The 25,879-nt window shown below is 37.2% G+C and overlaps 1 long non-coding RNA gene across 2 annotated transcripts; it reads left to right on the top strand.

Moving 5' to 3' along the window:
• The first annotated feature begins 6,223 nt into the window (after positions 1–6,223).
• LOC309636200 lies at positions 6,224–22,861 on the top strand. 2 transcript variants are annotated; one of them, XR_014249295.1, is made up of 4 exons: positions 6,224–11,779; positions 15,380–19,180; positions 20,436–20,581; positions 21,485–22,861. It is a non-coding gene; the product is annotated as an uncharacterized lncRNA (long non-coding RNA). The 2 variants fall into 2 exon arrangements; XR_014249296.1 differs by having other exon boundaries at positions 20,436–22,861.
• Positions 22,862–25,879: the final 3,018 nt, after the last annotated feature.

Genomic DNA, 25,879 nt, shown 5'->3' with positions numbered 1-25,879 from the left:
CTTCCTATGGGTGCATCTCAGAATGGTCACAACGTACCAGGACTTTGGTCATGATACAGGGCTCACATCTCAAGGCAGGAGCAGCTAGCTAACCATTTCTTCCCCTTGACAATGTTCTGTATTCATTTCTAACTGTCTAATAGTTCTTATTCTTTTTAGTATTATTACTATTATTTTATCAAACTATTTCAAGTACTTATTTTTAAATGGTAAATTGCTCCAATTTTATTAACCAAAACACTAACAATCTCAGCCATTTCCTTTTTCATCTCTCTCCATCTCACACTTTGGTTCCCTGGAGACAACCACTTTCAAGTCAGTAAGGTGTGTGTGTATGTTTTTAACATAACTATTTAAAATAAAATTTCTCTTTGATTATCATCTTTCCTTCCAGTCTTCAAGACAAGAACATTGTGCTGGAAGATGTTGACCATGCCAGCCTAACATTCTCAGCTTGATGAAAATTTAAACTGATTTCTTCCTGACAAGAGGCCCCTGGCCTTTCTTTTCTTAGAGAATTTACTTTAGAAAACTTGCAATTGTAAATTCTTTCTGTACCCTTTGAGGTTTAGAGCCTCTGCCCAGTTTTACAACCCAGGCATGTCTTTCTCAAGGACTTGGTAGTTAACCTTTGAAGTATAATCACCAAGAAAGATACAGTCTCTATCTCCCAGTGTCTAAGGGAGGACAGGAGCCTAATAACTTTAAGTACCAATGAACAAACACAGATGGTCTTAATCACACTGACCAACCTCCCACCTAATGGCCCCCAGTACTTTTCCACTAGCTCACCTCAGCACTTGAAAACCCTTCTGCCTTTTGTTTCAGTGAAGTTGAGTTCAACCTCTCTTCCTGCTGCAATAGTCATGAATAACATCTTCCTTGCCTGTTTAACTCTGTCCAGTGCAATTTTTCTTTGATGACATTCATCCCCATTTTGTGATAACTTAAGCCACTAAAAACAGAGGAGAAAAGAATACAGGAGTGCACAGCAAGGTTTGAAACAAGCAGCACTGCATCAAATAAGTTTTCCTTCCCCATGTCATTGCTGAAGGCAGTCTTAGGTAAATAAGAAAAGTAGATGTTATATAGCCATTGACCCTTTCATCCCTCTTGCATTCTGCCCCTCTCCCCTGCCCACTATCATCTGGATATGATTTATTTCTTCCTCAGCCCCATTTTTTCCCTCTCTCTCAGCCATTCTTCTTTATCCCAACATGAATTCAGATTTTCACATGAAGTAGGCAATCACCGATCATAACTGGGTCAGAAAGCAATAGTGGGGTTTAGAAGTCTGGGTCTTGCTTTGAATTCTGACTCTGCTATGTTAATAATGGTGACCTTTGGGATGTGATTTGATATTTCTGTGCCTCAGTGACACATTTTCACAAAATGAGACTAACATTACCTAGATTCCATGATTTCTCTGAGAGCAATGGAAAGTATATAAAACAACTGATATATACAAAAGGAACAAAACAACTGACACATGAACATGAAACAAATGTTACCTTCTCCTGTAATGAAAACTGGTTGCTGAAAAGAAAAGAAAGCATTGAAGGTAGCAACAATTTCTGATTATTATAGCAGAGATAATAGCCATTAGAGTCCTGCCTCTCTTTCCCAAACTTGACCCTGATTTGCTGTGAAAATTTCTGATTTTTGGATGACTGATTTACTAGAGAAAAATCTCTTCCGTGTATTAACAGTCATTAATGAACATTAATAGCCATTAAGGGCCCGACTCACAATAGGCCTCAGGACATCTTAACTATGCCTGTGGCAGATCCCAAGATCTCTATATTAAAGAGTCTCAAGATACATTCAGATGGAAAGTGATAAATGGTAACAGTGGTTAAGGTCCCAGATTCATTCCAGAAATACAGATAACCCCTGTCCTCAAGTGAGACTAGCAGGAGATCTTTTTTGGTGGGATCTTAGAAGTTTCATATTTTATTACAGAGCTACTGATATTGAGTGCATGGTAGGGATGTACTTCTCCCCAGGTGCATGGTAGGGATGTGATTAGATGTATTAATTACAATTTTAAGAGTATGAGTAATTCACTGTGATAGATACCCACTGTACCACTGTGACACCATCATGCAGGGCTAAAAATAATGGTCTCAACATATATTTAGATTTTTGGAAATTCAAATATTTACCGTGGCCCCAAGACTCCTCTAGGATGAAATCCTGGGAAACGACCATAAAGTTAATAAAAATAGATGAATATTTATGGTAGTTCTCTAAAAAGAGTTTACCTTAGGAGAGAATATAAGAATATTTTTCAAAGCAGATTGGTTATTAGAGTAGATAAATAGCAACTTCAAATGATATACTAGAGCTTTTTTCACTTCATCTTCAGGGTCCCATTTTCCCCGCACAATGTTGTGTGGCCCTTAGAGCATGACACAGAGTCACCTGCTCTCAGAGACCAGATGCTCTGAGGACAGAGTAAGTGCACCAGAGTAAGTGCTCAGAGTTCAATCATGGCCCAGGGACAGTCTTGCAGGTGTGCTGTTTCCAGGGCATCCAGAGCACATCTACATTTGACGAAAAGTCACACACAAAAAAACCTTTCAGTACCTCCAAGTGTCTGAAAATAAAACCAGGACTTCTCAGTGGTCAAAGTAAGCTTAGACTACCTCCAGTTGGTGAATGCCAGAATATGGAAATTAATTAATTAATAGTCCAGACAGGCTTACAAAATTGTGGCATGCTTTATATATTCACATTTTATAAATAATATTTTTTACACACAAACACACACACCAAATATTGTACTGCAACTGTCCTATTCTAAAGAATTTCAGGACTAATAAAAAATGTTATTTTATGATGCAGCATAGACAGTGTTTTTCAGTAATGGCATTCAAGTTTAAAGTTAATGAATGAACATTTTCTATCAATTCAATTAAGATATTTCTACAAATTAATGTATAATTTTGTTTGGATTTTAAATAATCCACAAATAATTTCAGAATCTTCAGATGCCACCCTACCCCATGATAAGCCATAGACATTATGAAAGTCTCATGGAAATACTTTTTGAAGAAAGAATGGAAATACTACTTTATGACTCCTTAAAATAACTTTCATTACCATTTCAAAGGCCAATAATCTCAACTCATTTCTGGGTTATAACAAAACCTTAACTGTTTATTTATACAGGGAAATTATTAGCTTCCTCTTTCTTGTCTTGTTACTGATACCATATGTCATTATAAATCACAAATTATTAAAGCTCATTAATTAAAGCAGGCCAGATAATCATGCAAAAAATGTACTTTTCATTTCCAACAGACATAACCATAAAATCTCTCTGTGCCATATGATATTGAGATATATATATATATATATATATATATATATATATATATATATATATATGCAAATCCTGACCCTCGATTCAATGGCTGTTCAGTTAGGCAAAAATATGCAGATTGCTTGTCTAGTGTGACCCAAGAAATTTCATAATTACAATATGACATTAAAAAAAACTCTCCACTAAGGTATGAAAGGAATGAATTATTATCCACAGTAAACAGTGTGATCTATAAAGCTAAAAAAAATTAATTCAAATCCTTGGGTCACTGGACCATTAAAACAGTGTAATAACAATGCATGCTCATAGGTTTAAGATTTATGTGTAAAATGAGATGCCAGTGAAGCACAAGGCATGAAATTAATAAATAATGGGATTATAGTCAAATCACTGTTATTCAGGGACTTGTTAACAGTGGTTAACTGCAACTACTATTAATAATAGGTATTGCATTTTCAGAAAAAATACAAACTTATTGCATATTAGTTAAACTATTCCTAGTTTCAACTCTTCTTTGAAATATGACAAAATTCAGTCTCAGATTAGCAGATAACTATAAAAGCTCATGCACTCAGTTTTACTATTGGGGTAAAATATGTCCATGAAAATAACACAGTTAATGTTTTGATTGCAATGTATAAAAGGTAAGGTTCTAGACCTTGAATGATGATGACAACTTTGTATGCTCATTTGGAGCAGAGAAAGGAAAGGACTATAAGAACGAAATGAAAGCAATCACTGATGAAAACAAGATGTCATGAGTAGCAGAGGCTCTAGCTGCTCAACAAAACCATTCTTTTCTTCTTTTTTCTGGATATAAAGCTAAACTTCATTCCCCAGACCCCGTTGCGTTAAGTGTGACCATGCAACTGAGTTCTGGCCAAGGAACAGAGCAGAAATGATGTGTCCCAACTTTAGATATGGTTAACAAAAATCCTCCCATGATGAACTCAATGTTATTTCCCCATCCGCTGATTAGATGTATATGAAAATTAGATCACAAAGGATAGGAAAATCACATGATGGAAGGTTCTGGAATCATTACAGGGAGGAAAGACATTAGCTGACCAGAAACACACACCTTGGACTATCATGTAAGCAAAAATACTCTTGTATTGTGTGTGTGTGCCATTTTCCAATTTGATGTTTCTGCCACTATTGTTGGCCTGCACTAACTAATGCAGTCTGGTACTGTGTTTGGCCATTTGGAACATCCAGTAAGGTAGATTGGCAAGGAAGCACACAGAAGGCTGCTCAGAAACAAAAGAATGCATACCAAGTATCTGATGCAATCTTAACTAAATACATTTATACTTAACCCATTTTGTACAATAGTTTTACCAATTTTGCCCTATGATTTGGATTTATCCATGACCTCCCACCCTGTCTTACTCCTTAAATAATTAAGAACATCTTCTCTATTAATGTACTGGTTTTTCCAGGGGCTGCTGTAACAAGGTGCCACAATCTGGGTAATTTATAACAACAGAAATTCATTATCTCACAGTCCTGAAGGCTAGAACTTCAAAATCAAGGTGTTGGCAGGGCCATGCCCACTTTGAAACTATAGGGAAATCCTTCCTTGCACTTCCTAAGTTCTGGTGGTATACTGGCAAACTTTAGCATCCCCTGGCTTATAGCTTCATAAATCCAATCTCTGTCTTCATCATAGCATGGTGTTCTTCTTGTGTCCTGTTTCTGTCTCTGCCTTCACATGGCCATCTCATAAGAATATCAATCATATTGGATCAGGGGCTTACCATGCTCCAGTATGATATCATTTTAATTCATTAAGTCTGAAAAGATCCTATTTTCAAACAAGGTCACATTCTGAACTATTGTGAGTTAGATTTTAACACCTTTTTTAGGAAAACAATTTACCCAAAAACAATTAGAATTCTTAAGAATTACTTTAAAAATCTTCAAAATGTGGGCATAGAGGGAACATATCTCAACATAATAAAGGCTTTATATGGCAAGCACACAGCTAACATCATACTCAAAGGTGAAAAGCTAAAAGCGTACCCTCTAAGATCAGGAACAAGACAAGGATACCCACGCTCATCACTTTTATTCAACAGAATATTCGAAGTCTTAGCCACAGCAATCAGAGAAGAAAAAGAAAATACACCCAAATTGGAAAGAAAGAAGTAAAATTGTCACTGTTTGCAGATGATATGATACTATACATAGAAAATCCTAAAGACACCACCTGAAACCTACTAGACCTCATCAATGAATTTAGTAAAGTTTCAGGATACAAAATTAGCATGCAGAAATCTGTTGCATTTCTATCCACTAACAACAAACTATCAGAAACAGAAATTAAGGGAACAATGTCATCTACCATCACCTCAAAAAGAATAAAATACCTAGGAATAAACCTACCTAAGGAGGTATAGGACCCATACTCAGAAAACTATAAGACACTGATGAAAGAAACTGAAGACAACACAAACAAATGGAAGGATATACCATGTTCATGGATAGGAAGAATATCATTTAAATTACCAAGGCAATCTACAGATTCAGTGCAATCCCTATCAAAATAACAAGGAAATTCTTCATAGAACAAATTTTAAAATCTGTATGAAAACACAAAAGACCCCAAATAGCCAAAAAAAATCTTTAGAACGAAAAACAGAGCTGGAGGAATCACACTCCCTGACTTCAGTCTATACTACAAAGCTACAGTAATCAAAACAGTATGGTACTGGCACAAAAACGCACAGATCACCGAAAAGGACAGAAAGCCCAGAAATAAAACCATGCACTTATGGTCAATTAATCTATGACAAAGAATACAAGACTATACAATGGAGAAAAGACAGTCTCTTTTATAAGTGGTTCTGGTAAATAAAATTCAAACAAAAAATAAGTGGTGCAAAAAAAAAAAAAATAAGTGGTGCTGGGAAAACTGGAGAGCTACAGGTAAAAGAATGAAATTAGAACATTCTCTCACACCATATACAAAAATAAACTCAAAATGGATTAAAGACATCAATATAAGACTTGTAATCATAAAACTCCTAGAAGAAAATATAGGTGGAACACTCTTTGACATATAGCATAATATTTTTTGGATGTATTTCCTAAAGCAAAGGAAATAACAGCAAACATAAACAAATGAGGCATAATTAAACTTGAAAGCTTTTGCACAGCAAAGTAAACCATCAACAGAAGTAAAAGACAACCTGCTGAATGGGAGAAACTATTTGCAAATGATATGACTGATAAAGGGTTAATATCCAATATATATAAACAGGGCTTCCCTGGTGGCGCAGTGGTTAAGAATCTGCCTGCCAATGCAGGGGACACGGGTTCGAGCCCTGGTCTGGGAAGATCCCACATGCTGCGGAGCAACTAGGCCCGTGAGCCACAACTACTGAGCCTGTGCGTCTGGAGCTTGTGTTCCGCAACAAGAGAGGCCGTGACAGTGAGAGACCCACGCACCGTGATGAAGAGCGGCCCCCACTCGCCGCCAACTAGAGAAAGCCCTCGCACAGAAACGAAGACCCAACACAGCCAGAAATAAATTAATTAGTTAATTAAAAAAAAAAAAAATATATATATATAAACAGCTCATACAACTCAACATCAAAAACAAAAATTAAAACCGGATAGAAGATCTGAATAAACATTTTTCCAAAGAAGACATACAAATGGCCAATGGGCACATGAAAAGATGCTCAACACCATTAATCATCAGAGAAATTCACATTAAAACCACAATGCAATATCACCTCACACCTGTCGGAATGGCTATCATCAAAAAGAACACAAATAACCAATGTTGATATGAATGTGGAGAAAAGGGAACCCTCATACTCTGTTGGTGGGAATGTGAATTGGTGCAGCCACTATGGAAAACCATATGAAGGTTTCTCAAAAAACTAAAAATACAACTAACATATGACCTGATCCAACAATTCCACTCCTGGGTATATATCCAGAAAAAAAAATGCAAACACCTACTTTGAAGAGATACACGCACCTCAATGTTCATAGCAGCATATTTACAATTGCTAAGATATGGAAGCAACCTAAGTGTCCACTGACAGATGAATGGATAAAGAAGATGTTGTACATATATATGTATACACAAGGGAATACTACTCAGTCACAAAAATGAAATTTTGTGATTTGCAACAGCAAGGATGTACTTGGAAGGTATTACACTAAGTGAAATTAGTAAGAAGGATATACTTGGAAGGCATTATACTAAGTGAAATAAGTAAGAGAGAGAAAGACAAGTACTGTATATCACTTATATGTGGGATCTAAAAAATAAAACATAGTGAATGTAACAAAAAAGAAACAGACTCACAGATATAGAGAACAAACTTATGGTTACCAGTAGGAGAAGGAAGGGGGAGGGACAAGATGTTGTTGGGGACTAAGAGGTACAAACTACTATGTGTAAAATAAATAAGTTACAAGGATATATTTTACAGCATGGGGAAATATAGCCAATATTTTATAATAACTATAAATGGAGTATAACCTTTAAAAATTGTGAATCACTATGTTGTACTCCTATAACTTATATTTTATATAATATTGTACACTAACTATACCTCAGTAAAAAAATTTGGTAACCACAAAAAACAAGGATTACTGAAACATTGTTGCACCCCTGTTGCATTGTGCCATTGGCTCTTTTCTATACCTTCTGCTTTCCCACGTTCCAAGGCCCTGTTCCAAATCTCCCTCCTTCAGGAATCCTTCTCTAATGTTCTGATATACAGTTTTCTACTTTCTATGAAATCCTATATAATTGAGAGTCTAAGCATTAAGTCCTTAGCCTACCTTGCCATTGATTACTAGTTATATCATGTCAGGATTAGAACACAGAAGCAGAACCACCTGAAGTCATGAAATACACACACACATATACACACAAACACACATATATATGTACACACACACACACATAAAATTTATGATTGGAATTTGACATTAAGGGGTGGTGGGAACCGGTTAAACAGTCTTTATGAGGTGGTTACTTTTGTGTCAGGTGTTAGAAACTGAAGTCTACAGGGGCAGGCACAACTTGAAGGGGTAAACAAGGACGAATAGGAGCCTGCAAGGCTGAACTTGGTACCCCAGGGCAACTAGAACCTATGTCAGTCTCTCATTGCCTCTAAGCTTCCACATTCTATGACAGTGGTTTACTGGAGAAGGTTGTGCCGTTCATCACAAAGCTAAATTTATACCTGGTCCAGGAATTTAAAAGTTGAAGGTAGCGATACAACAGCAGCTGGACAAGTTTTGGGTCTGCAGCTTCACATTAACCAGGTGAGATGAAACATCACAGACAACATGGATGAGATGCAAAAGCACCTGTGCATTTCTCCCAGCCTGCTGAGTGTACACAAAAAAGACAGCTGCTGGTTCTCTTTGCCTTTGAGATCTAATATATAATGTCTCTTGTGGTCCTGTGTATAAGACCTATATAGAGGAGAGAATTCTGGGAAACACAGGTCAAGCTTAGCTAAATTGACTTATAAATCTAGCACACTAATTACTATAATTATCATTATTTTAATGATTTAGAGTGTATTCACTTTCTTTGTTTATCCTTTCATTGAACACATTAAGCACATTTTCTCTTTAATAACTGTGCTATGTATTAGACCAACAAAAAGTAATAGGACACATTTCCTTGAATCATGTTACTTCTAATCCACTGAAGAAACAGAACTATGATCGTGTAATTAGCATGTAATTAGTATACAATTTAATAAATGCTATTTTAATGGAATATACAAAATGGTAGGAAAGCTTAGAGAAAAGGGTGACCAGCTCTGTCCTGAGGTGAGAGAGAGGCTTCACACGGAAGATGATATTTGCTGGGTAATGATAAGTTTTACTTACCTGGGCTGTTAATATGTACCAGTGACTGTATAAGCACTTGAGTATGTTATCTTATTTAATCCTGAGTTATTAAGCCCATTTTACAGATTTAAAAAAAAACCAAGGCACATAAAATTAATGTAAACATATTTCCCAAGATCACCAGTAAATGAGTACAGGGCCATGATTAAAATCCAGGCTTTTTCAATTCTGAAGACTCTAATCCCTGGCCTCTACAAGGTCTTATCTTGATGCCTGAAGTGTAGAGAAGGAAGATACCCATAGAGGGAGCAGAACAAGTCTGCCCCAGGAGAGTGAAAAAAATTATGACGCGTTGAGAGAATGGGGAGGAGTTCTGCATGTCTACAGTCAGGATCGGGGAGAGGATGGGGCTGGGAGGAAGATAGGAACTGAGTTTGGGAAACGGGAAGTCTGATGCCGGATTAAGTCTTAAACATTTCCCTAAGAAATTTGAAAGGCAAATAGAAGGCACTGGCACATTTTTGCTGGGAGTGACATCAAAGTAACAGCTAATTAATATTAAATATTTGCCTAGTTTTTACATATCCTAGCTTATTGGCCTCATCAAAATCCTGTAAAATAACTACTATTATTAACTTCATTTCAAAGATCAGAAAACCAAAGTACAGGAAGATTAAGTAAGTTGACCAAAGTTAGACTGCAAGAAAACTACCCAGCCAAGATGTGCACGCAGGAAGTTGTTGACTTTAGAACCCAAACTCTACCCTGAATATTATAATAAATGCCTCTTATGTCTTGTCTTTATTTGGAAAGAGATAATGAGGATGTGGGATGTAAAGAGATTACATGACCTGAGGCAGGTCCCACCTGTTTAGCTCATAAGCATGGCTTCTTTGATTAATAGCCCAAGTTACAAGCTGCTCACTTCCTATGTACTTTTGCCTGTAACTTTGAATTTGAGCAATAGGTCTATAAACAATTTATGGTCTGGGAAATGTTCAGATCTAAAGTAACCTCATTCTCCCCATCTTAGTTCTATCTTCAGCGTGCCAGAAAACCTTTCCATAGGTAGGGTGACCAACTGCTTCTGGTTTGTCTGGGGCTTTTCTGGTTTTAGCACTAAAAATCCTTTGTGCAGAAAAACCCTCAGTCCTGAGTTAACTTGAATGGTTAAATGCAATCTTCCCTCTCTGAAGGAACAACCTAAATTGTATTATTCTTTAAAGAACTTTGTACAAAGATGGTTATATATTTATGCTTAAGATTCTTGACACATGGAGAAAAGGCCAACTCCTTAAGACTCAGAGGAAATCAGCTCTTTGTTTTGGAGAATTTCTGGTCAGCTTTCACTGAGAGTTGCAGCTGCCTGATGTGGTGTCTCCAGAAACCCAGACCTGGCTTAGGGAAGCGCACCCTCTATCTGTAGAGTTAGGATGTTGCAGGTCGTAAAGCAAAACCAGAGCTTTAACCGATGTGAGCATTCTCTTTGCATACGGCTTCATTAACTTTGGTAATATAATTTGTACATACCAATTAGCATTTTCCCTGAGAACATTATTTGATGCCCAAGCATAGTATAAATATAAAAAACTATTAATGAGCCAGGAATCAGCTTATACTTTTTCTACTCATAAGGTTTAAATAGCAAGACCAAAGGTAAGTAAGCCCTCGCTCCCCTTTAGCCTACTCAGTAAAACACTACCCATTGCCCTCGCCCAAAGCTCCCCATTTGTGGGTTATTATGGAGGACCTCATTGACAGATTTTCTTTATGACCATCCAAAGGTGCTGTCTATATTGACAAAGTCACAGTAAAGAATATGATGTTTGGGAAACTGAGGGAAACTACAACCACAGTGGTGCTTACGACCCAGGCTAAGGGTCTCGGGCCACTGAGGGCTGCTGCATCTGGCTGTGCACCTGGCTTTGAGGCTGGCAAGGGCTGGAATCCAGTCTGTGGTGCCCTCACCAGCACAGCCCCCATGAGGCTGCATCTGGCCAGAGGGGGTGACTTTCTCTAATTCAAACAAAGTTACTATATGGCACTATATAGACTAGACCAGGCTCTGGATGTTTTACGTTTGCTGCACAATTACTAATTCACAAGATGTAAATTAGGGCATTTTTCGTTGAAAATGGAGGTAACAAACAAAAACTTGAACTTATTTAATCAGAAAGGGAAGTGACTAAAAGAGCAACAGAACCTGAGAACCATTTTGTGGCTGGCTTCCAGAAACAAGAGAGTCGTCAGGATGCTTTTTTCCCTTTCCTGTGTTAGCCTCATTCTTCCCTTCTACTGTATAGAGTAGCTTTCTCCACATGGCCAAAAACACCATGGCCAAGAGCCCCCAAGCTTTATGCCTTGTAGATTTTGTCCCAGAGGAAAAAAAGTGCTCATCATGGTATTCCTGGTGCCAAGTCCAAAAATCCTAGGAAAGGGACCCAGAGCCCCAGCTTGGGTCAGATAATTGAACTTGGCCAGCAGGACAATATTCTATCAAAATCTCATACCTTCAGGAACCATACAGATGGGATGAAGCCTGGAGGGTTGTCTTCCTGGACAAAGAGAAATACATGGCCCAGAAGAAGGTGATCTGAGGGTTAACCTGAACAAGTAAGTGCCATTGCAACTACATAAACAAGGTAAGGTCCTGCACTAATCACAGATTTGGATTTAACTTTCTACAAAACAAAGCATTAAAAAAAAAGAGAAGCAAAATATACATAATTAGCCAGAGCCATCAACATGTCTACCCCTAAATTCCAACCTGAATGGTTCTTTTACATTTTATCTTGTTTAAAATCCTACTAACCACCAAGGCTCAATTTATGTCTCCTTGTATAATAAGCCTTCGCCGGTACAATATTCCTCACTAAATTCTCTCTTCCGTCCACTTCCAAGGCACTGACAGCTTGATTCACACATTACCTCCTTTGAACACACATTATTGTAAATTTTTTATTAACTAGATTTTAAAATTCTTAAAACCTTCATAATAATTATGATGTTCAGTACTATTAACTAACAATAACCTTCCTTCTATTACCTGCAGGTTGAGTCACAGTGCTTGATGCACTCTCCACAAACACATTTGGGAATAGATCTTGGAAAGATGGGATTTAACATTACTTACGTGAAGAACACTGAATAGCTAGCTCCACAGAAATTGACTAGTTGAGTGTGCCAGGATAATCTACTCGTTAGTTAGACTCACTGATATATATGCGCCATATATATGTGTGTGTGTGTGTGTGTGTGTGTGTGTGTGTGTGTGTGTGTGTGTATATGTGTGTGTGTGTGTGTGTGTGTGTGTGTGTGTGTATATATATATATATATATATATATATATATATATACACACACACACATATGACCAAGCTGCAAGTGCAGACACAATGTATCAAGTATAAGTGGCAGGGATTTTTCCCCCATAAGTTGCTGTAAATCAGCATGAAGTGAAAAGACCATTATTTCAGCTCTTTAACTTTTTACTTAGAGAAAGAGGAAATTCACAAAACTTACGGAAGGAGTACTTTTTATTGTTTCTAGAAGGCAGAGGAGTTTGTATTTCAACATAAATTTCCAGATCTGAAGCTTGTCAAGTCAGGCACTGAAGTGATTAGAATACTAGCTCACTAATTTGGATTAAAGTGACAACCAATTTGAATCGGTGGAAAGACAAATTTTTGAGGCATATTTAAAAGGCACAGTAACTAGAATCTGATTTACAAAATGTTACAGGAAAATGTTCCACAGAATGTACCTTGTTTAATGAACTCTTCATGAAGATTTATTATTAGCATATTTATTGTTAGGGTGCAATGTTCCAGAATGATGGAAAACAGTTTTTCACGGAAGTAAATTAACATATTCTTTTATACTCATTATATTATTTTTATTTAATTTAACCTCAAAATGGTTTCTTTTTTATGTGTAATACTTTGCAGTTCAAAAGCAGGTTCTCATTTGAACCTTGCATGATTTGTCTATCAGAAAAGTAAGCAAAACTGTTAGCCTTCCACAAACAAAAATGTGAAGCTTACAGACATTTCATGACTTTCCCAAGATCTAAGACCAGTGAGTCATGGGATGGGACCAGAAATCAACAGACTCAAGTTTAATATACCAAGTAACCACTTTTCTGAGTCACACCAATTTTAAGGCACTGATATCTGAATATATTACTTTATACTTTAGAGATATATGTTAATGTACCCACAGGAAAAACTACATAATTTATACACACACACACACACACACACACATATATATATATATATATATATATATATACACACATACATCTCCAACAAATCAAACAAGCACAAATCTCCCTTCATTCTTAGACTAATTAAGTTTTTAGGGATAACGCGTATGAGGCATAATGGGCTCAGAAGCAAGCGAAGTCCATTCTGCTGATTTGGGCTAAACTCACTTGTGCTATACATCTTATCATGCTCCTATTTCTTGACATGTTACAACTGAAAAGTAATGAGGTAATTCCCTGACAGTTCAGTGTCCAGTGGTTAGGACTTGGTGCTTTCACTGCCGGGGCCCTGGTTCAAGCCCTGGTCGGGGAACTAAGATTTCACAAACTGTGTGTGTGGCATGGTCGAAAAAATTTAAAAAAAGAAAGAAAAGTAACAACACATACATATATACCTGTATACACATACATAAATTTACATGTACATGTACAAATATGCATATATAATTCATATATATTGTATTATGTATTATACAAATATCTAACATTTGTATCATATATACACAATAATTTATATTTAAATAAATTAGTGGTATTTTCTTAATTGTCTATCTAATGAGAGCAGATAACTGGACTTAACTGATATTTTAAGTCTGCATCCAGTATCCTGTCTGGTCTCCTCCTGCAGACATATGTTTAGAGAGGAAATTGGATTCACTGTTTGCACAAAGCAATATATTTAGCTGGTGGCTGTGCAGGTCAATTAATTCCTCTAACAATACGAGTGAAATGAGGTTATTGGATTATGTTAGTAGGCAATTAGAGTTGATTTAGCGACATACTACTTCTTATAAACGTGCTTAAAGAAAATATACCTAAAAATACTTACATCGAATGGGAAGGAGAATGCTCAGAGACCATTGATTTGTTTTAGATGAGGAAATGTAACATATGATCCCTCATTTATATTAAAAGGTGAAGAGAAATGTTTCTTTATTTTTTTGTTGTTGCTATTTTTGAAAATACCAGGAAAATGTTGGGGATGAAGAACTTTGAAGCCGTCTCATTGTTATTACCAACCTTATTACCACCAAATCATAAGATGTAGTATCATTAGTAGAGCTCAGTACGGAAAGTTGAATATAAAGCTGGAAATCAGTAGACACACATCCTATTGTGAACTCTGTGGTTGGTGAGTTACAACCTCTCTAAACTTACTTTCCCTCATCTGAAAAGGAGAAATAATAATCCTATTGGATAAGGATCAAATAGGTAATAAACACTGTGTGCTTTGAAGGTCATAAATTGCAAATTATAAATGATAGAGTTGGAGTAATAAGGAATTCTTTTGAAATTTTTTAAACTATAAACAAAAAGCCTTGCTCTACAAAATACTATTATTTGCAAGGATGCATTTTCAGATAGAATTTTTGTTTACCAAACCTCAACTGAAGTGTGAAGATACACAATTAAGCCTCTCCTGCTGCTGCTATAAATATTTTGTAAACATAAATGGGTAAAATGTGTGACCTTATGAAAAAAGAATAGTCACAGTGATTAGGTGAATCGTCAGAATCCAGAGGGTTTTTAAGAAAACCAAAGGTCGTGCCAAATGCTGAGTGAGTGACACTGAATGGAGCCAAACCAAATATTCCAGCTCTTGGCTTCTCATCACTCACACGTATTAGCTGAAGCCACAGCTCAGTCTTTATCCGATAACAGAAATAGAAAATCCTCCTAACAACACTTCTGGATTATTATAATCCTCATTTCTAATGAAAAGAAAAGTGAGGTTCAAGCAGATTAAACAAACTGTCTAAGATCACACAGCTAGCATGTTAAAAAGATAGAATTTGAGCCAGACTCTACCTGGGGGGTGCAAATCTTATATTTTTCCCACTCCCCTGGCCTGAACTAAGAAGTCAGTCAGTTCTTTTCTAAAACGGAAATAAGCCTTTTCCTTTGTGACTTTCCTATGCTTAACAATTATCCACTTTCTTATTTAGCCCCCTGCCACTAGCTCACTTATGAAGAGAAGAACAGTCAACTCCTGCAAACCATCATAAAACAGATGGGCGCAAGACCAAGTGGCGGTTGGACTCTCTCTATTCCCCACCTGGCAGTGGGAGAAGGCAGAACTCTAGAAGGAGGTCACTGAGCAGCTCAGGATGCCAATCACCTGCACAGCTAGCTGGTGTGTGGGGGAAGTTTGGAGGCTAGAAAGGAAAAATGGTAAGTATGGTCTCGACACCATCATTAACTGGAAATCCACTCATCAGTTCACCAGACCAAAGGGAGTCCTAGTTTGCCTCTCCCACAGACAAAACTAATAATTAGATATTTAGCAATTTACCATCAAACACAAGGAGTCCCTTTATCCAAACAGCTTGGAAAATGCCTGTACCCAGGGCCAGCTGTGAGGATAAAAAGAGTCAAGTGGGTCTAGCTGGTGACATTTTTAGGAAATTTTATATCACTGCCAGAAGCTTTTTGCCTGGAAGCTCTCTTATTTGTGACATTTATCAGTCCATGAGTCACATTATTTTCCCTGCTGGGAAAAATAAAGATGCTTATAAAGCCTGTGTTCTGAATGTGATCCCTGTATGGACCACTTAGCTTTGCTCTTACGCTCACACAGTATCCAATTCCATCCAGGTTCCAGACAGCATCTCAGAAAGAACTATGCCAGAAAACGTGGATGAATCAAAGCACACTCATGCCAATTATTAGAAGAAAGTGAATTGAATGTTGATTCTACTAGTCATGAACTAATAGAGTTAAAATGATTTCGTAAAGAAGTTTATTACATTTTCTCCCTTTTTTAGACAGTTTTTTTTTTAACCTTTAATCAGAAGTGTTCAATAAATAATCTTTTCTCAGGCCCCAATTTACATATGCCATTTATAATTCAAAATCCCCCAAAGCTTGTCTCCAGATCTACAGGAACGTTTAGACATGGACCACGTCAGGCAGATGTATAGTTTTAGTCATCTGTTATTTCTTCTTGACATTCCCACAGGCAATGGAAGAGAAAGCTCACCTTACGATGTCTTTGTGTAAGAGTTCAAGGAACCCTGTTGACAGCCACAGAGCTATAAGGCACCACAGCCAGTTTCCACGCCTTAGTAGGTTCTAGCAATCTCTACAGAGCACTGCATTATTTCCTCTTCATTTCAAATCCTCGAAGTTTGTATTCTCTTCATCGTTAGGATGACTATATATTTTGTCCCCCAAACCAGGACACCTTTGAGAATGAAGTGGGCACTCTGATCATCCCAATAGAATGTGAAGTCTGTTTTTTGCCACTTACAAGTTATACGGCTTTTGAAAAGTTACTTCACTTCTGTGATCCTCACCACACAATGGTGATGATAACATTACTGTCTCTGTGTAGGGAAAACGAAATGAAATGTTGCATGTACAGGACTTAGCACTGTCCCTGCCAAAATGAGCACTTTCTAAACGCTTGTAATTCTTATGAATGATTTTTAAATATTTAGGATGAAACTTAGAGGCCATCAGGGTGTTTTTCCAGAAGCAATGCAGAAAGAAATAACCTGCATAATAGTAACCTCAAATAACCTTTTTATTTGAGAAGAACTGAGGAAGTCTTTGGGGGGTGGGGAGGGTGAGTATTTTGATTCAGTTCATCTATCTTTTTATATTCCATCTGAAAAATGAGTATGCCCACAATAAAACTACATCATAGAGTTCAAATGTGGAGAGTTGTGCTTATAAGTGTACACACACAAATGAAATCTCATCATGTATATATTATATTAATATATATACACATACACACACATATATATATTACTGTGGAGATCTTTCTATATTGAACATAAAGATCTAGATTAAACTTGTTAATTGCTCTGTAGTATTAAGCTGTTTGGATGTGATTTTACTTAAGCATTCTGCCTAAGGCACTAGGAAAAGGCCGTGGGATGGAGTATGGTGAGCCCAGGGGTTAGAAGAATAACATAAGGCTGGAGAGAGAGAAAAAAGGCTGATGGTTCGGGGCCTTATAAATCAAACTCAGAAATTATGATTTCATTCAAAGTGAAGTATAGAGATGTGTAAGAGGTTTAAACATCATGCCCACACTGTAGCTTTCTATTGCACCATTGTTGTCTTGAACATCTTGTACATACATCTTGCTGCATGCATTGTAAACATTTCTGAGTCTCAAACTGATAGAAGCAGAATTATCAGTTTGAAAGTTGTACACATTTAACATGTTGATATATATTAGCAAAATGCCCTAAAAATATGTGGTTCAACACCAGCAGTAGTGTACATGAAAGCTCATGTCCTCATTATTATTTTTTAAGATTTGCTAACCTGTCAAATGACAAAGAATAGGGTTCCATTTTAAGTGAGATTAGATTTTAAGGTCAGTTTTTAACGTATAAGTTGTATATCGTTAAAATCAGAAAGCCATAAAATATGTTATATGTTATTTGGGGATAGTCAATTGATGATAATTCTTATGTACCCTGAGGTATAAGAACCATTGAGCCGGACAGAGGGAAAAATACAAAACAGAAGGAAAGTTTGGATGCTTTGGTACAGACTGAATATTTGTATCCTTCAAAATTCATACGTTGAAACCTAACCCCAATGTGATGGTATTTAAAGGTGAAGCATTAGGTCGTGAGGGTGTAGCTCTCATTAATGAGATTAACGCCTTTATAAAAGTGGCCCCAGGGAGCTCCCTTGATTGCCCCTCTGACATGTGAGGAAGCAGTGACAAGACAGCTGCCTGTGAAGAAGGAAGCAGGTTGTCAGCAGATACCAAACCTGCTGGAACCTTGATCTTGGACTTCCCAGCTTCTAGAACCACGGGGCATAAATTTCTGTTGCTAATAAGCCACCCAATCTATGGTGTTTGGTTATAACAGCCCAAACAAGTTAACACACCGATGTCTAAGAACTCAAGTTATTCTGTTTTTAAGATAAGTATCAAATACCTAGTATGACAGGGGGATGGATGGGGAATTTTAATAAAATGTTCATGTTTAGCTATAAGAGTCATACCATTCTGCTTTATGTGAAGGACCTACCAATAGATTTATTACTGAGATAATAATGTGTGAAAGTACCTAGCAAAGTTCTGACACTTAGAAGTGCTCAAATTTCTTTTAAGTTTTATATCTAAGTTTTGTTCTATGATACCTCCCTGTCCAATGTTTTTTGAAAAGTACACTAACTCTTTTTCTTTGTTTTCAAGGTTGGTAACTTCTTTTGTTATAACAATAATGGTTATCATCCATGTATCAATATTTTGGCATTGATCTCAAGATCTTTGAAGTGACGCTGGAGGGTGAGTGGGTAGAAGGGGAAGTTCTTTATGCCAAGTTCTAAAGTCAGCATTAAGTTAAACATACATAGGGTGCCAGGCCATTGTACACAAGGGCTGCCGTTTTTACTACAATTACCCTGCTTCCTAATGAAGCTAAGAATTTTTCACATGTTCATTGCTCATTTCTGTTTCCATAAACTGACTGCACACATCCTTTATCACTACTTTTTTTTTTTTTTTTAAGTTGTATTGACTTACAGTAGTCTGTTGTATATTCTGGTTAATTACCTCATCATTTGTTTATTTAAAATTTGTTCATGTGTTTATTTAAAATTTGAGATGTAGAATCATTTTTAGTTTATAGTTATATCTGCAAATCTTCCTTTTTTTCTCTTTTTTAAAGATGTGCTTTACTTAAGAATTACATTGCTCTCTACATCCTTCACCCTGTGTAATCTCTTCAAGTATCTTTGAGGCTCTCAATTTATGGATGAGGAAATAAGAGGTATGTTGAATTTAACTGAATTGTTTCATGACAGATTCTAAGCAATTAGGCAGAAATCCAAGTCTTTGGACTCTTCACACTGTTGTCTCTTTGGACTACAAAGGTCATGGAGTATTGCAAAAGAAAACCTGTACCCCATCAGTCAGACAGTCGAGAAGCATTTTATTTGAGAGTATTGCCAGAGGGAAGGGAGATTGAAATTATCTCCACTGAAACAAAAAGCAGGAGGGTTTTTAAGGGCTGGGTTAAGCTAGTGGAAAAGTCCTGGAGGACATTAGCAGGGAGTCTGGTCAATGTGTTTAGGCCGGTTGTGTTCGCTAATTGATGCATATCCAAGTTAGGTTCCTACCTCCTCACAGTCACTGGGAGATCGGGTTGCTATCTTCCTGGATAATTACATTTCAAAGAGAGAGCTCCCAGGTCCTAGAAAAACACATTTCTGGGTTATAAAATATTTACTTCTCAAAGGGGCACAGAAAGCCTTTACGATTACAAGTTTTCTAAAATAAATGCTCTAAGAAAAGGGAGGTCAGGGCCTATGGTCCAGAAGAAAGCTGTCTAGAATTGACTCAAGCTAATGGGATCTTTAAGACTATCTTGGTCAGTAAAAGGGATGAATATATTTACATGTTGACTTCTACTCTAAGAAATGGGTCACTATAATGTGTGGTTGTTTTAGGACTCTTTTTTGTTTATTTGTCTGAAGAGACAGAAAGCCAATGCTAGCTAGCTTTTTCTTCAGAGTTCAGGCCCAGTGTGATAAAAGTCCTCAAATGATGACACCAGGACTGGCTCTCTCTTGCTGTCTTTTCGTCTATTTATTTAGCTACACACCCATCTTTGTTTCTTGGCTATAAACACCTCTTTGCGTGGTGGCCTGTCCTCTCCCGCCCGAGAAGGGTTCTTTCCACATGGTGGCATGAGGAAGCAAGCTGGTAGTAGAACACATGGTTACCATGATCCGTCACAATGGTGAACTTCAACTTTGCCTGGAACAGTACAGATTTCTCTTCTCACTGCAACACCCATACCCTCAACGCTGCTCTCTTAGAGGAAAGTGACCCATTTTCCACCACAACAAGTACTGTCAAAAGATAAAACTGTCTGTGCCTTAAAAAATCCCTTTAATAGCTCTTGCCATTTTTGAGCCAGTACTCTAGAGAATTGCTCATGCTATAGGTTAGTGTTAGTCTGATGTTCCAAGTGACAGACAAGTTTGTTGTTGTTTTTGTTGTTCACTGCTCCTACTCACTAGGATTGCACAAGTTTCCAAATGATTGTTTTCAACTAAGACAAAACCACAAGTAAGTACCCTCTTGAGGAGGAGGCCACCAGTGGGAAGAGCATAATGCACCTTCAGTGATCCATTTGGCAGAGGCCTGAGGAGGTGACCACTAGCAGGTGTGTATTTCAGTGAGAAAAGAAGTGGGGCTGCACCAATGCTGCCAGATGGGGTTTAGCATCCAATCTGTACCCTCTCGAAGAGGTAAATTTATCATCCAAGACAAAGATTTGGAAATGACATCTTGGAAATCAATTTATGAGGAAGGGAATTGAGGCCCAACATCACTATATGTTTGGCCCAAGTTCACATTGCTCAGAAGATAAAACAAAACAAAGCAGATCTCCATTGCTATTCTCCTTTTTACCTGTCCCATTGGAAACTTGCTCACATGTACACTTAACTCATTTGGTATTTGTTTAAATCCAAAGAGAATTTAGACTTCACAAGGAAAAAGCGCCCATCTTCACATAAATACATAAATGTTGTAACTTTTCCTTAAAAATCCATATGTACCACACATTTCTTATGTTTTGTTCATTTCAAAAAAAAAATCCCGAGAACACACTATGAAACTGAATCAAGAGATTTGTGTTTTTACGCAGTTAATGCTGAACTGAACCCTCTTTTTCAGGTGACTGTAGCATTGTAAAGAGAGAGATGCCCAACATAAAGATAATGAAACTGATAACCTTATTTTCTCGGAAACAGAGAAACATAGAGCTTAATGAATTAACTTTCAAGATAACCTAGCATGTAAATAATCCAGCAAGGAGCTGGATTTAAACCCTGGTTTCTCTGTTTCTAAAGTTCATGTTCTTTCATTTCCATCACGTTATCCCAAGGCAAGAATTCTTTCTTTCTGTAAAGTTAACTCTTGTGATTCTCATTTAATAAAACTTTTGAGAAGATGGTATCAAATCAGGTCTCGTAAGTGGAAAAGTGGAGAATGGTGGATTCCCGCCCCAAATATTACCAATATCAGGAAAATTTTTCACAATATTTTGTATTTTTGAAAACAGAGACGCCTAGTGACTTAATAAAGTTCACGAGAGGAACCAGTGGTGGAATCAGCCAGGAAACCAGCCATTCTGCCTCCAGGGAGTACATTTTACCACATCCGGCTGCTCAGAAATGGGAAGAGAGAAAGCCTCATTATTTTGACATTAGGGATTTTTTTTCCCCCTAAATAAGTTAAATTGCCTCCTTCACACAAGACAGTAAATCATGAGGATGGATGGTTTCTCCACAGCCAGACTCTGGGAGATCCTGGAGCATCGCAAAAATCATGACTTCCCGCTGCCTGCTCTCAGCCCCTTGACCCAGAGGAGCTATAACGGGAACACTAGTGAAAGAATCCTCACACGGGGCAAGAGTCAGGCCCTGGCTGTTTTCTGATGGGCCTCATACTGGGAGCTGGTGCCTTGACTGCTCCAAGTTATTCCCTCGGGTGGATGGCCAAGGAAGACAGTACACTGTGTCCCATTTGAGCATCAATCCGATTACTTAAAGCAAATTTTCCCTCTAAATAGTCTCTGCACCTTGCAAATCCCAGGGACAGATTGTTCACTTTTGAATAAATGAGATTAAATACTTGTAAAAAGTTTATGAAGTTCTGCGGTACTCACCATCTCGTTAAATCTTGGACACACCCCAATAGTTGCTATTTGGGGTGGCTTATTTGTCATGGGAAGAAACTCTCACTTAACTACGTAGCCCTGAATGGTAGAGCCAAGACCTTGAAATTCAGCCTTCTGCTTTCAATGTTCTATGCCTATCTGCCTCTCGCTTAACGATCTTAGTGTAATCATTCAATCAGTGTTGGCAGAAATCTGAAGAAGGCATTCAGAGGCCTTAAATCCCAATATTCCATGTGCTCATGCTGAGCATGGCCCTTGCTTTATAATGTAGTTTTGTTCCATGGCAGAGACACATCTCAGTGGAGAAGAGACCACACCATTCACGTATGCGCCACGTCTTACCGTGGGTAAGGACCAATCAGGATTTAGTCTCATACTGAATGAATGATATTTTGTGCTCTTGACTGGTAAAATGTGATCTGTTTTCTCTCCATTTGGTGTGGCTGGTGCCAGCTGCACTGACCTCATTGCTAACACCCCCAACTGTCCTCATTTATTATCTTCAAAAAATTATTTCTATGTCATCCAATTCATTCCAGCAGCCTTAATTTCTTAAAGGGTTTCTGAATTTGCTATTTTAGAAGCAGTGTCCTGTGTATATAAGAAATAGGACAGGGCTTCCCTGGTGGCGCAGTGGTTGAGAATCTGCCTGCTAATGCAGGGGACACGGGTTCGAGCCCTGGTCTGGGAAGATCCCACATGCCACGGAGCAACTAGGCCCGTGAGCCACAACTACTGAGCCTGCGCATCTGGAGCCTGTGCTCCGCAACAAGAGAGGCCACAGTAGAGGCCTGCGCACCGCGATGAAGAGTGGCCCCCACTTGCCGCAGCTAGAGAAAGCTCTCGCACAGAGACGAAGACCCAACACAGCCAAAAATAAATAAGTAAATTAATTAATTAAAAAAAAAAAAAAAGAGGTGGGAAGAAATACCCCAACTTTAAAAAAAAGAAATAGGACAGTAGAGAAAATCACAGAAACAGGAGCCCTTGACTCAGCTGATGTGTCCATTAAATGTAGCAGATTCTCCACGCCACTTAACACAGCCTACACGAGAGAACTGGTATATCAAACCACACTGTTTCTTCTAGAGAACTGTGCTGTGATGTATTCCATAACCCTTTCTCATTTCTATGGTTATAAAATTCCCGACTTCTCACAGAGAACTATATTAAATATCCTATGATAAACCACGAGGGAAAAGAATATAAAAAAAGCTGCAATGAACACTGTGGTACATGACTCTGCAGCTTTTTTAATATTCTTTTCCCTCGTGGTTTATCATAGGATATTGAATGTGTGTGTGTGTGTGTGTGTGTGTGTGTGTGTATACACACACAAACATATGTATAAATAAATCACTTTGCTGTACAGCAGAAATTAACACAGCTTTGTAAATCAATTATACTTCAATTAAAAAAATCAATAATAAATAAATAAATAAATTAATTAATTAATAAAATTCCTTACCTCACTTCCTGGTCCGCTATCATTGGTCCTAAACCTTTACTTCGCTGACAAGCAAACATCACCTCTGCCCCTTTTCCTTAGTCAATTTACAGTTCCAGCTGAACTCTTGTAGACTACTTGATTTCATGGATGTGTGTTCTAAACCCTTACCCCATTATCCCCATGGTTTAAGATGACAGATCTCCTTAGAAAGAAATGATCTTCATACACCTTGAAATCCAGTACACGCAAAACTGAGGAGGGGTGTTTGGGCAATTTCTTTTCCCCACTCCGGATTCATCTACCTGCATGACTTCATGAGTATCATTTACCCATCCATGGTTTATATTTTAAAGAAACTGCAAAAAAGATGTACACAGGGTGAAAGATCAGAAATCTAAAGTTAGAATATGCTTTAGAGAAAATAAAATCAAATTCCTTCCATTTTACTGATGAATAAACTATTTTGTTAGTGATACTTATGATCTTTGGTCATATACACCATTGAGAATCTGATCAATCTATAAACTTATTAGGAGAAAATGTATGTACATATGAAATTTTAGGGATCTTAGAGACCTACTAAAGCCCATGTCATCAGATTTGGGAACTTGCATAAGTCAGTGTATCCTAAGACTCAGTACAATTGGTGTTTAGACCATTCATTTTGGTATTTTGTACAGAATTCAATTTAATTACCTTATATCCATCTTCATTTTCTCTAGTCTTTCCAACCACAACATTTCATTAATGTTTATAGAAAAATATACACAGAAAACACATAAGCCAAATTCAACAAATAATTAAATATCTGTGATTTGCCACAATTTAAAATTTCATGGGTGTTCATAAGAGATTATATTAAATGTTAAGTTACATAGAGTGTTATTTTTAAAAGATTTTATATAAATATATTACCAATCAGAAAAATAATTTTTACCCCACAAAGAATCCTAATATTTGATGTATTAATGTAGTCTTCCTACTTATGTCTCAGTAGAAATGAGGACCAAGAACTTTGTGAATCCAGCTTCTCATCCAGATACATCTTAAGGTGAAAGAGTTTCAGGTTATTTACTATGTTAAATTGGTAAACTACAAACTAGAAAAAGAAAGCAGCCCCTTCTCACTTGAGTGATGAATGATCATGAATGTGAAATGTTATTATAAATGTACTGAATCATGAAATAAAGCTATTACAATTAATCAGGAAAATATAACAGATCTGCTGAAGATAGATAAAGAAAAACTTGGTCTCAGCAAAATCCCACACCAGACAAAGTGAAGTTTAAAATGAGGCTTCAAACATAAGTGTTTTCAGATGGCTTAATACCCTATTTTTAAAAAATCTTATTAAAATCCACAATAAGGACATATAATATGCTGCACCAGAGCTGACAGACTTGGGCCAAGTACTGTAGTATGTCTCTGCAGGACAAATATATCACCATGGTAGAAAGCTACTGAAAGTACCCATGGATGTGTTTTTCTTGTCATGCTCAACAAAAGAGAAGTTGCTGAAACCTCAGGCACTTGTAGCAATGGATTCCTTGTCTCAGCAGCTCGTGAGACAGTGTAAAGGTCTAGGTCCATTTTTGGCAGGTTAGAGTGCAAGTTATGAAAACCCATACACATGTCCAAGGTCCCATAGAGACACTGGCTTAGTGTGTGTGTGTGTGTGTGTGTGTGTGTGTTTGTTCGAATTACTGAGGCTTTTTTTTAATCAGTGAAAATCTGTCATAATCCTTGATCTGAATATTAGTAAAAAAGGTACATTGCCCAGGATTAAAATCAAAATGGCAATATTAAAGAAGGTAAATTCAAGAAGCATTATGTCATCTATTTCATGCTAGGATCTTAAAGAAGAAAAGGTTCTATTCCCAGCTATAAGTTCAGTTAACTGAATGGCCTTGAGAAATTCATAAACTCAGAGTTGGAAGGTGGATTATATGGTAAAAAAAGAAAGTATCACAAATAAAAGAACTTCAACTGAAATAAGTTTATGAAGAAAAAAATAGTAGAGGGGAATTAATGGCTCACAAAGTGGATGTCAAAAAAAAATCATGGAGGAAGGGCATCAGAAAGAGCTGCAGTCAAAAGAAAGCAATATTAGTCCACTCAAATAAAAACTATTATCCAAAAATAGCTATGACCTTAAGTTTTTCCCAGGATCAAGTAGAAAAGAAAGATGGATGGGTGGAATAACCTTGAAAACGCCATCTAGTCCTAAGATTCTATGATATTCTGAAAGTTTTGGAATTATCCAGAATGTTGTCTTATTCCTGTTTGAATAAATTAACTCAAATAAATTGGTATTATTAACAGGAATA

Source organism: Balaenoptera borealis (genome assembly GCF_965194805.1).
Source record: "Balaenoptera borealis genome assembly, chromosome: 10".
NCBI classification, from domain to species: domain Eukaryota; kingdom Metazoa; phylum Chordata; class Mammalia; order Artiodactyla; family Balaenopteridae; genus Balaenoptera; species Balaenoptera borealis.
Note: the sequence above shows the minus strand (reverse complement) of the source record. Positions and strands in the feature narration are given on the sequence as shown.